The sequence below is a fragment of the Suricata suricatta genome, chromosome 8, assembly GCF_006229205.1.
Source record: "Suricata suricatta isolate VVHF042 chromosome 8, meerkat_22Aug2017_6uvM2_HiC, whole genome shotgun sequence".
Taxonomy (NCBI): domain Eukaryota; kingdom Metazoa; phylum Chordata; class Mammalia; order Carnivora; family Herpestidae; genus Suricata; species Suricata suricatta.
This window is the reverse complement of record NC_043707.1, coordinates 830,276-842,841: the sequence shown is the minus strand read 5'-3', so window position 1 is coordinate 842,841 and position 12,566 is coordinate 830,276. Positions and strand designations below refer to the sequence as shown.

General features: G+C 64.7%; 1 long non-coding RNA gene across 2 annotated transcripts; it reads left to right on the top strand.

Annotated features, from left to right (window-relative positions):
* The first annotated feature begins 771 nt into the window (after positions 1-771).
* LOC115300264 lies at positions 772-5,811 on the top strand. Of its 2 annotated transcripts, XR_003912572.1 has the most exons (6): positions 772-876; positions 978-1,151; positions 3,230-3,313; positions 3,882-3,982; positions 5,222-5,362; positions 5,655-5,811. It is a non-coding gene; the product is annotated as an uncharacterized LOC115300264 (long non-coding RNA). The 2 variants fall into 2 exon arrangements; XR_003912571.1 differs by having other exon boundaries at positions 5,222-5,811.
* The last annotated feature ends 6,755 nt before the right edge of the window (positions 5,812-12,566 follow it).

Sequence of the window (12,566 nt, the reverse complement as noted above, 5' to 3'; positions counted from 1 at the left end):
GCTCACTCTGGGCTCTGGGCTCGGCGGGGTGGCGCCGGGGAACCCGCCTTTCTGACAAATGTCCAGGCGCCGTGCTTCTTCAGGTGGGGGTCAGTGTGCGCAGCTGGGCAGGGGGTCTGGCGGGTGTCCGCTCCCCACACCCGGTGCGGCCCCCAGAGTCCGTACCCTGGACCCACCAGGGGCCCCGGCCACTGCCAGGAAGGAGTGAGGTGCCTCTGGTGGTGGGTCCCCGCCCTTGACACACCGTATGCCAAGCAGCCTACCCTGGACAGAAGGGTCCTTTCCCTCCCCGCCCTCCTCCCCTCCTCCTCCTCCTCTTCCCCATCCCCCACCCCCCTTCACCTCCTCCTCCTTGTCCTTTTGAGAGAGAGAAAGAAGGCACCAGAGAGGAGAGAGTCTTAAGCAGGCTCCACCCCCAGTGCAGAGCCCAACACGGGGCTGGGTCTCAGGACGGTTGGATGGTGACCTGGGCCAAAATCGAGTCGGACATTTGACCGACCGAGCCACCCAGGTGCCGCAAGGTCCTTTTCTTCTTCATGCTTTTCTGTGCTATTTCATTTTGTACAAAAAGCTTGGCTTATGTTTTTTTAAGTTTTTAAAATTTTTTATGTTTATTATTGAGACAGGAGAAACACAGCCTGAGTAGGGGAGGGGCAGAGAAAGGGAGACACAGAATCAGAAGCAGCTCCAGGCTCTGAGCTGCCATCACAGAGCCCGACGCGGGGCTCGAACCCACGAACCGTGAGACCATGACCTGAGCTGGTTGGCTGTTCAAGTGACTGAGCCCCCCAGGCGCCCCTGCCTGGCTTGTTTTTAGTCGAGAAAAAGCCCTTCCAGACCAGGGCGCCCAGCTCGGAAGCAAGTGCCTGTCTCCGGGTAGGCTCCGCGTGGTGGCGCTGGGCTGCTCCCTGGGGCACGCAGTCCCCCTCCCCAGCCAGGCTCAGACCCCTCATTCAACCCCACCGACCCCATCGCAGGCCAGGTCCCTGGAGTCTGTCAGCTCCCCCGGGGGCGCCGCATAGACCTCACTTCTGTGGTTCTAAAGCCTGATACCCAGCCAAGGGAAACGGAGAGAGAGGACACCGCTCCCTCCCCGACGGCCCCCACCAGCCCGCCTGCAGACAGCAGGGGGCGCAGCTGCCCGTAAGGGGGTAAGGAGACTGCCCTCTCTCCTCCAGATCCACGGGAGGTCAGGTGGTCCTGCCTCCTGCCTGCACCGAGGCTGCAGCGCGATGTCCCCTGGGCTGGCGCAGGGCTGTCCCCGGGGGGTGAGCCAGGGCCAGGCTGTGTGTCCCGCTCAGCCTGCCAGCTGGGAGGTGGGCCACACAAGCAAACTCAGCAGATGCGCGCAAACCCTCGGGATTGATGAGGCTGAGGGCACACGGCTCTGGGCATTCCCAGGCCCGGGCTGCGCCGGACGATGCAGATTTCCTCTGCACTAAATGGACAAGGCCCATGCCGTGAGCCCCAGAGTGGTAAAGAGAGGTATTTAATGGGGGTGCATTATATCAGCATAAATGCTGTGAGGAAAGAAGCAGGGTGCCGAGGAAGGGAGCGTAGTAGGGCCAGAAAGGCTGGGACAGTCTCTGTAAGGAGAGCTCTGACTCCAGCGAGGTGACGAACAGACTCAGACAGAGGGAACAGCAGATGCAAAGGCCCTGTGGCGGGAGAGAACGTGCACGTTCATGTGACTGCACAGTTGATCCATGGGACCAGTGGTGGGAAGGGGCCAAAATATCGGGGCCAGACCGCAGCAAGGGGTGTGATCTGACACTGACTGACTGAAGAGAGGGTGCGGGGGTCCGAGCACGCTGGGGACCACTGGGTTTGCATCTTGAGGATGTAGTAGTCAGGGGCCACTCCAGCCCGAACGGTCAGCTGTCCTCCACGCACACAGACCTCGGGTGTCTCCAGGTCACAGCCCATGGAGGAGGTGGCAGTGCCCTGGGGTAAGGTTACGGCCCCCTGTGGTCACCTGTGAGCCACGTCCTGTGACCTCTGGCTCTTAGGGCTCGTGCCATCTTGGCCCACGTGGGGTCTGTTGTCTGCACATTCCCTGGGCCTCGTTCTGGGCCCTGCCCCTCCTCAGGCCAGGGCCGGGCGCTGGGGGGGGCAGGGGAGTCCCAGGCCCCCCGGCTCGAAGCTGCCCCGTGTGAACCCTTTGCCCTTCCACCCTCCCTGGAGACCCCCGGCTCTGCCGCGCCCAGCCCACAGCAGCGGCTTCTCCGGGCAGATCCTCTGAGAACCCTTCCAGCCCCCCAACTCCTTTCCCCGCCCCCCCTTCTGCCTGGCCCCTTCCTTCAGCCTCTTCCCGACACCCCTGTGGCTCGCACCTCAGCCACGGGCTGTATCCAGCTCATGCTGGCCAGATCCTGCGTTCAAGAGGCCCCCCAGGTTCTGGGGTTCCCCAGGCAGCTTGCTCGATCTCCGTGTGGAAGGCACAGGGTCCCATGTGGGTCAGCGTCCAGCACGCAAGGGGACAACAGCCTCGTGGGTACTTGGCTCAGTTACAGCCCAGCATCAGGCTGGACCCCTGTGACACCCTCCCACCCGGGAGGCCTCATCTGGCCGCCGCTGGGGGTTCGGATGGGAAAGGAAATAAGGTGCCCAGAGAGGTGGCTGCCACCTTCCCTCCCCATTGCCCCGTGCTCCTGGCCTGAGTCCCCGGGAGCAGCAAGTGCGGGGACATCTGGGCACACTCTGCAGAGGTCAGGCCAGCACCGAAGACAAGGGTGAGGATTAGTGGCAGCCAGGAGCCATGGCAACGGGACAATGGTCCAATGGTCTCCCCAGGGATGGGCCCCAGACCGCCTGAGTGGGGACCCCTGTCCTAGCTCTGAGCTCTGCTGTGGCCTGTGCGCCCCCCCTCCAGGTGCTGAGCCTGCCCCCCCGGGACACAGGCGCTCCTCCTGACTGGCCCAGCCACTCTGCCCCCAGCCGTGCCACCCGTGCCCGGGCTCCTGGTGATTATTCAAAAGCCATGGAGGCTGACTCCAGTTCACCTGGAAACACCCTGTCTGTGTCCCCAGGAAAGTCCCCAGGCCAGGGCCAGCCCTGGGGACGTGGCTGTGAGGCACGCTCTGCCCTCTGGCCGAGCTGGCGCCCCTGCCCCCCAGAGGCCACGCTGTGTTCACCCCCGAACCTTCATCCTAGCTGCTGCCTGCTCAGCACATCCCTTCTCCTTCCCTCCGGGTAACTAGGCTGTCTACTCAAGTGCCCCTTCCTCCAGGAAGCCCTCCCGGCTGCCGCCCGCTGGTCCCAGCCTGCATCCCCTCGGTGATGTTTGTCCTGGTTACAGAGGTCGTGAGCGTTGGTGAGTGTCTACCGCCCCGCACCCGGCAGCCGCCCGTGTGGGCTCATGGGACGCTCTGGCCCTTGTGCAGGGGCCTGAGTTTGGGCTCCTCCTGGCTGTGGCCTCAGGCTGCGGAGGGCACTCCGTGGCAATGGACACTAAAGGCCGCTTCCCAGGCCACCCCAGCCTTCACAATGGGAGGCTTTGCCCCCTGGGTGCTAACCGGGCATCACGCTGTCGTGGGTATAGACAGAGCAGGGAGGCCGGCCCCCCATGAAGGGGCCATAGCCTGGCTCAGCTCAGGGGATGAGGAGGGTGAGGCCTTGCGGTGACTTGGCACCCTGCGCGGGGGGGTGGGGGGAAGCCCCCACACGCCCAGAGCATTTCTGGGACCCCACCCAGCCCCACTCCCATCAGACAGCTCTTCCCTCAGGAGGCGGCTGCACCCACCCTGAGCACCCTAGAGTCAAGATGGTCAGAGCCCCTTGGCCAGGCTCCCCAGATGCAGGGAGAGGGGCCAGACACCAGGAGGGGGTCCATCTGCACCCGGTGTGCCCCAGCCCCCCAGCACACAGGGTTCCCTCTCCAGCCTGCGGCCTGGAAGCGAGAGGCGAAATTCAGCGGGTCATTTGAAAATGGGTAAACTGAGGCACCAAGAGGGCAAGAGGCTTGGCTGCGAGCAGAGCAAAGGTAGGCTTGGGTCCCCGTCTCCGGACACACAGCCTGGAGCCACCCTGCTGTCCCTCGCATAGAGGTCACCGGCAGGGGTGAGGAAGGGAGGACTTAGTCTGGGAGGCTGGGGTGCAGCCCAGCTGGGACCCCCCTCGCCCTAGATGATGGGTCCCCAGATGATGAGCTCCTGGGAGAAGCCTCTCGGGGTGCCTCAGCAGCCCCCCTCCTGCCTAAGCGTCCCCAGAAGGCGGGACTAGTGTCCCCCCATCCCCCCAGCTGTGCCCGGGGTGGCGGGCCACGACTTCCCTGGGATGTGGGCTCAGCCTGGGCGGGGGGAAGCGGCTAAGGCCCGTCTTGCAGGGGACGTGGCCGTGCCAGGGCCGCCTGCCTGTGTGCAGGACACGGGCCTGGGGCAGGGCCAGGCCTGGCACTCGCCGTGGGGCACTCACAGCTGTCGGCACTGACTCAGCAGCGGGTGTGAAGGCGGCGTCGAGAGGAGCACGAAGGCGGTGAGCTTCCAGAATTAGCCGCGACACGAAGTGGGGAGTATCCCGGCCCTGCTCGCTGAAGGCGCCACAGATGCAGCAGGGCTAGCCCAGCGCTCCGGCCACTGGGGCTTCGGGGACAAACGGGCGCAGTGAACCGAGGAGGGCACCAGGGGGCCGGGCAGAGGCGGCATCCAGCCCTGCCCCCTGCGGAGGGGCCGAGGGGGCGCAGGAAGCTGGAGCGTGGACCACAGGCGACAAGAAGAGAGGCAGACAACACACTTGGGGAAGAGGCCAAATGGTTCCAGAACAATCCACGCGGCCCGGCACAGCAGCGGCTCTCCCCACACACGGGCCGCGTAGGGCAGCCTGCCTTGCAGTCAGGGCGGGTCTCAAGGCCCCAGCCGGGTTGGTGGGTTGGGGCTGGTGTCCACTGCCACCAGCCTGAGCCCCCGGGGAGCAGGGACAGGAAACACCCAGAGGAGACGGCCAGAGGGCAAGGGCGGGCGCGGGGGGCAGCTGGTCGGCAGGGGCCGGGACGGCCTTCAGCCACATAGGATAAGAGAGCTCTGACCGTGTATGCAGCTCAGACCGCAGCCTCGTGTGCGCGGGTCCCCCCCCCCCACACCCGAGGCAGGTGCCGGTCAGCCGTGCGGTGACAACAGAGCAGAGGTGCGCCCGGCCCGGAGGGCGCGGTGGGCGAGCCAGGCAATGTCACTTGCTGACCAGTGACACACGCTGCGGCTGCCCTTACAAGTGCCCACTCTTTCAGGTCTTTAACTTCTCCTCACTCGGCAGCATTAAGTGACCAAATGAAAACACCACGGCCGATGGCAGCTCTGGCTGGAGCCCAGAGAGAGGGGTCAGCCCTGCGTCCAGGACAAGCAGGACACCTGTCCCTTCTCTGCGAGGGGTCTGGACCTCAGTTGGTCTCTGTCCCCGCTCAGAGCCCCTTGGGCGAGAAGTGGGAGCCGCGCCTCCCCCGACAGTGGGGCCCTACCCTGTTGGCTCCCTACCCTGCCCCTGTGGACGCCCGCAGAGCGGCCGGGAGGGGACCGGGGAGGGCGAGGCCCAGAGGGCACGGGACGCCCCCTTCCCCACAGAGCCCTGCGGCCGAGGCCCCTACGACACCGCCGGGGCCAGCCGGGGGCCACCCCTCATCCTTTTTGAGAATACTATATGTTAACATGGACTTTGTATTTTAGGGCAATTTTAGGGCTACAGAAATGGAGCAGTTGAATGTTCCCGTGGACGTCTCTCCCCCACACACGTGACTTCTTCCACAGGAAGGTCTTGCGTTTTGTGATACATTTGTTACCACCGAGGTTACAATGATAATATTGACACATTATTACTAACTGACACCCATTTTTGGTGTTGGACACGCTGGGTTGGGACGATGACACATATCCACCGTCACAGCATCATACGGAGTCGGGTCATTGTCCTAAAAGTTCCATTTTCCCCTCACCTCCCCCCACCCCAGATAAAACTGCCTTTCTTCTCCAATGGAGTTTTGCCTTCTCCAGAATGTCCTGTAGTCGGAGCCCTACCTTGTAGCCTGTTCTCACAGGCGTCTCTCACGCTGTAACATGCATTCCGAGCTTCTCCGTGTCTGGCCACAGTTTGATAGCACATCTCTTTTTGGCACTGAATCCCGGTTCACCGTGAGGATGGTCCACGTTCACTTATGCAGCACCTGCTGAAGGTCATCTGGTTGCTCCCAGACCCCTAAGGGTGGGCAGTGCCCACGCTGTGCCCTGCCCGCCCAGCTGACCCATGCCTGCTAGGGGTCCGCCCCGCAGAGCCAGAACGTCTCCATGCTGTCCTGGGCCTGTCTCACCCATACCCAGCCTTGGCACAGGCAGGCATAGGCTAAGGTCCAGCGAGTGCTGAATGGCCACAGGGGTCTTGCCCAAAGACGGTTGGTCCCGGAACCCAGAAGGCGAATACATCAGCACTCTGGCGCATAGAGCCCTGCCACCTCCTCCAGGAAGCCCTCCTCAGAGTTCTGTGGCTGTTGTTAAAGGTTCCCCCGAAATTCATGTCCACTCAGAACCTCAGAACATGACCGTACGTGTAAACTGGGTCTCTGCATATGTAATTAGTGACAGATTTGGAGATGAGGCCACCCTGGATTATGAGTGACAAGTGTCCTTATAAGGGGTAAGACAGACATAGAGGAGAAGCCACATGAAGGCGGAGGTGGAGGGACTCGGCCACACGCCCCGGATCGTCTGGAGCCCCCAGAAGCCAGAGCCGTCCCTGGGTGAGGGGCGTGGCCTGCCCTGCCGCGACCCCTGACTTGAGGCTTGATCCCTGCAGGACCCCTCCCTCCTCTCTGCCCAATGGCCCTGTCACTCCTCATCCGAGCTCATGCCCTGGGCCTTCCCTGGGTTCTGGTTTCCCAGCGGCCAGCTCGCTGGCAGCCCATCCTGACGGCCGCCCCGTGGCCACGGCTCCCGGGGAGAAGGCAGGGCTGCGGCTGAGGGACGCAGCCTCAGCCTGTCCCCACCCCCGGCACAGACGCTGTGGCCACAGGACAGTTTCAGTTTCCACAATCCCTGTGTTTTGATGTTGACACATTCAAGGCCCATTTAAGTCACTTGATTCCCCACTCAGAGACAGATCAAAAAAGAAACACCTTTTCTTTGACTTGTGCACATCAGTCAACTTTCACATCAATACAGAAGCCCATTTTGCGCATCCGATGCCCACAGAACACGATCTTTTCTAATATGTCAGAATTCAGTGACTCATCAACTTCTTTCAGCCCATTTACGTCTGAGACTCAAATGGCATCTGGTGGCAGATTCCTCATCAGAGAAAAAGTCACTGACAAGTCGGCAGGAACGCAGAGCTGAGCACGACTCTGCCGCGGGGACAAAGCTCGGGGCCACGGGGTCGGGCCGGAGCTGAAGGAGCGGCCAGGCTCCTGGTGTCCCGGCTGCAGAGGCGTGGGGCCGGCCGCCGCACCCCGCTAGGTGGGGGCCCTGAGCTCCAGCCCAGGGCTGCCTTTTGAGAACACACGCCCAGCACAAGACTCATTTTTCCCGAGAGAAAAGCTTTCTACGTGCGTGCCCCCGCTCGCACGGCCGCCAGCCTAAGGACGAATATCGGGGCACGGACCGAGCACGGCCGCCCGGAGCCTCCCCGTGCCCTGGGGCCTCGGATTGCCCTGGCAGCCGCCCTGACCCCAGGGTGCCGGCCACCCCTCCTCTGGGCCAGCTGACCCCCCAGATGTGCTGGCCCCCCCAGACGTGCTGGTCCCCCCAATATGCTGGCCCCCCGACCTGCTGGCCCTCTGACCTGCTGGCCCCCCTGGACGTGTTGGCCCTCGGACGTGCTGGCCCCCCCTGAGCTGCTGGCTTCCACCGAACATACCGGCCCCCCGCCCCCACACGCTGGCCTGATGATCTGGGCCAGAGGGCGTATCTCCGTGGGCAACACATACAGGCCCAGCGGCCTGGCCTCAGGGAGGCCCGCGGTGGGTGCGGCTGGGGGCCCGGCTCACCCCCGACCAGGACCGCAGCCACCGCCAAGCCCCGGCTTCCATATGCACAGTGGAAACAGTAACCAGTGAGAACTAACCGTAACAACGCGAGCGGTGGCAGTTACCGCTCTGTGCCCTCTGGCCAGGCTGGGGCTCCCCGTTCCTCAGTCACACACTAGCGCAGGGGCCGCCGGGACGTGCTGTGACTGGCGGGGGGCCTCTGCAGTCAGGTGGGCTCAGGTGGGGCAGAAGACCCCGCCCCCGGGCCGCGGGCACCTCAGGTGGATTCACGCAGCGGAGATCAGCCTCGTGGGCGCGTGGGTCTCATCCAAGTGGTTGGCGCCTTCAGAGGAAACAGGTTTCTGGAAGAAGGGGTTTCCAGCCCACGAAAGCCCCGTGTCAAGTTCCGTCCCCCGGGGAAGCTGACCTCGGGGCTCACATCCCAGAAGCCGTGACCCTGTCCCTCAGCCCCCACCTCCAGGCCCCATGACGGGTGACCCGGGCCCGGAGCCTGGACAGGATGGCCGACGGGAGCGGACACCCTGCAGCCCCGAGCGGGCTCTCTGCCCGGCCAGGCCCGAGGCGCCGGCCAGCTCCGTGCCCTGCGGCTGCTGCCTCTCAAAGGGCCACTGACGTCTGGCCTAGGTGGTGACCAGAAAACACAGCTGCCTGGAGATGCCCCTGGAGATGCCCCTGGTGGCCGTGGGGGGGGGGGCATCAGCTGGGTGGGCCCCAGAGCTTCACGTGAGACACGGCAGGACGGGGCTGGTGCCCACTCTCCCCGGACTGGACCCTCTCCCCGTGGGTCTGTGTCTAGGGCTCCCTCTTCCTCCAGGACCACTGTCACTGGCTCAGGGCCCACCCTGATCCAGGATGACCCCGATTCACCTGGGTAGCATCTGCGATGGCCTCACATGCTCTCAGTTACAGGGGAGAGGGCATAGATGGATCCTTGGGGGACACAGTCAAGGCCCCCCACCAGCTCCTGACGACCAGAGCCGCTGGCTGCAGGGTCCACAGGGCTGGGCTGTCCCTCCGCAAATCCCTCCCTGGGGCTCAGAACTGCTCCCTGCACCTGCCTCCTTGGGCAGTGCTTGGGGTGGGGGGACCTAGCCCATCCACCTGTGGAGATAAAGCCCCGGAGGGGTGACCATCCACCCCCACCTGCCAGCCTGCTGAAGTCCCCAGGGAACTGCTCAGAGGGCATCCCCAAGAGGAGGGGCACCCTGAGATGTCCTCACTCCGAGCATGAGACCCGCGCTGTCATCCACCCAACAAGAGTCACGCCCTGGGCTGGTGGTGGAGTGCCCGGGTGTCGACCCCTGTCCGCAGCAGGGCACTGGGAGGGCTCCTCTGGGCGGCTGGGCAGCCTTCCTAGAGACTGACAGGCAATCCGTTAGCTCTGGGAACCTCTCAGTGGCTTCCTGGAGGAGGCATTAAGGAGCCACACTCTCTAACTTCATTAGGGACGGCTAGACCAGAGGTGACCTGAGCTCCGAGTCTGGCTGCCCAGTGGCCTCCGTGCAGGGTAAGGCCAAGGACAGAGGTGGCATTGCACCTCCTTCTGCCCTGGCTTTGGAGCCCTCCCCCCAACTCGGTCACTCAGGCTGCAGAGGGGGTCCTGTCCACTCACAAGTGGTCTCCAGTGTCACCAGAACCAGCATCTACCCTGAGCTCAGAGCCGCAGGCTGAGTCTTTCATGTCCATCATCCTGTTTGCTCCTCTTGACACCCACGCGGGAGGCGCTGTCCTCACTGCGGGCGCGGAGGCGGGGGCTAAAGACACGCGCGCAGACTTGCCCACAGCGGGTGCAGTGTCTGTCCCAGGACGGAGACTGTCCGGGCTCCGGCGGGGGGAGATGCGGGCACCCCACGGAGACCGTCCATCCCAGAGGCGATCCCTGCCAAGACGGGCTCGCACCGTAGGGGCAGCTGAACAGCTGGAACACCATCAAAAGAGCTACGGCAAACAAAACGATTACGGAGACAGAAGTGGAAATCACACCCCCAAGACAGCATGGCGGAGACCCGGCAGCCGGCGCGGCAGTGCGGCGCTGGTCACACGGGTGACAGGTCGGGGTGACACGAGGAAGGGAGTTGAGGGACCCGCCTGAGGGAGTGGCCTGGCCGGACCCCCCCCCCCCGCAGCAGGGGGGCGTCAGGACCAGGTGCAGAGACAAGAGTGAGCGGTCAAGGCCCGGCAGACCCGGACAGCCACGAACGGAGACTGGACCCAAACGGGACAGGGAGGGTGTCAGGAAACCCGGGGTGGGGGCCCGACCCCCTCATGCCGAGTGCTCATGTCTGTGACCATTAGGGTGGGGGGTGTAGAGCCCCAGCCCAGCACAGGCCCTCCGCAGCTCAGTGCCCCCAGGATGCCCAGGGCACCCTTGTGGACGTGCGTGCGCAGTCAGGGTTTCTGCCTGGAGGAGTAGCCTGCCGCCAGAGGGGGCTCCCAGGAAGCTGGGCTCAGCCTTGACCCCTTCATACACCGGAGGGGCGGGGGGCAGGGGGCTCCAGAGCCACCAAAACCCTCCCCGGCCAGGCCTGTGCTTCGGGAGTATCCAGCTAACATGGTGATGATTGGCTGGAAAGCAAATTAGAGCTGCAACCAAGGACAAATTAGAGGCTCTCACCGTGGCGGGGGCGGGGCGGGGGCCGGCGTTGCGGAGGGGGGAGGGGAGGGCGACGCCGCTGCCGAGGGGGGCGAGGGGGGCGAGGCAGACACCGGTCCCTCCAGGTCCTGTACCCCCCGCGGTGGACCATGGCCCAGCTCTCCCCTTCTTCCCCACACCTCAGTCCTGCCCGAACCCCAGCCCCCTGCCCATCCGGTGAAGGGACAGCAACAGGAAACCCTGGAGTTTCCGGGGGCCGCACACCCCCGCCCCCGTCCACCCCGCTGGTAGTCTGGGGGTGTCCCCAGGCAGCGGCTGCCGGGCAGCTGTGCCCACTCCTCTCCCTAGGCGGCATCCCATCTCTCCCCTGCCAGGCCCTGACCCCGAGGGATGCCTGGAGACCCCGCCCCGCCAGTCGGAGGAGGCCCCGGCATCGGCCGGCCTCTGGCACCATCTGCTGGTCACTGCGGGAGGCGGTCCTGCGGGGCGCAGAGGAGGCCCCAGACCGCGGGCGACGGTGGGAAGGACGAGCTCCGGCCCCGCCCCCAGCATGACCGTGGGCGTCACGACCCTGCCCACAACCTCCGGTCCCGCCCACGGCCCCGCAGCCACGCCCACAGCCTGGCAATGAGCCAGGAGCTCCTGTGTGGCCTCAGCCCCTCACTCAACCTCTCTGAGCCTGTGTCCTTCCTCCGCTACCTCGGGTCATAATTACTGGCCTAAGCTTCCGGGAGAGCACGCCCTGATTCTGCCCCTGAGCCCACGTTCGTCCCTCTCCGGACCTCTGGAAGCCAGTGCAGGGGTCCCTGCGGACCCCTCCATTGTTAGGTCTTTCTACTGTGCCCCCAGCACCTCCCCCTGCCCACAGCCCTCACTGGGCAAGCCCTTCTCGTGAGTACCAATGCCATGAACATTAGGGGCCGTAAGTGTGGGCGACATAGACCCCACAGGGAGCGGAGGGGCAGGGGGCTCTCTCAAGCTGGGCTCTCCTCTGCCCACTCCCTGGGGACCTGCCTGCAGGTGCATGACCGTGGTCCGCAGCCAGACCCCAGCCCCTCCGGAAGGTGCGCACCATTTCTGGAAGGGGGGCAGCTGGGGCCTGTCGCCTGGGGGCCGGATGGGCCCATCTGACCACAGGACAAGGGCCATTAACACCTGGCAAGCTACCCAAGCCCACTGCCCTTCCCAGACTTGCTTTCGGTCACTGAGACCCTTTTCTGGGGCCGGATTTGGGGACCCCCACCAGAGGCAGCCTCCTCTTTGGCCCCTCCTCCACCTCAGCCTCCCCAGACCTGTCCCCACCAAGCACCTGGTCTGCCTGGGACTTGATAACAACCATGAGTGTCCCTGAGGGAGAGCACAGGATCCCTTCTGACTCTGTGCTCTCAGTGGACCACAGCTCAGCACTGCCTCCCCCAGGCCCGGGCTCTCCAGGGCCCTCACAGCGAATCACTCAGAACAAAGCAGGCACTGGCCACCAGGTGGCGCCAGCAGTTCACAAACGCTCCCATCACAAACCAGGGCTGCCGCCAGGTCAGACTGGGGAGGGGGGGTCCTCCCTGCTCCCTGGTTAGGATCTCTCACCTCATCCGATCTGAGAACCTGGGCTTTCAGGCCAAGACCCGGGGTCACTGCTCCAGGGTCACTGATCCCCCCAGCCCCGAGCTGCTGGGCTGCCGTCCCTGCGCTGGGGCGTTGGGCGGGCGGGGGCGCTGTCCCTACTCTGCTGGTTCTGCGGCCCGGGCGAGTGGCCAGCCAGGCTGCCCCGCACCCTCCAGCAGCTGGCTGGTGACCCTCCCGGTGGCTGGTGGGCTCAGCCCGGCCACACCTGCTGCAGCAGCTGGTTCAAAATCCCCAAATCCCCCGACCGGCCGCTCGTCCCCACTCGGCCAGGCCAGGGAGTCCTCCAGCCTGAGTGTCAGCCAGCCCCTCACTGAGCTGGCCGTCAGGGACTGTGGCCGGGTAGGCAGGGGGACAGCGCTCCATTGTCCCGCGATGCCAGCAGGCCGG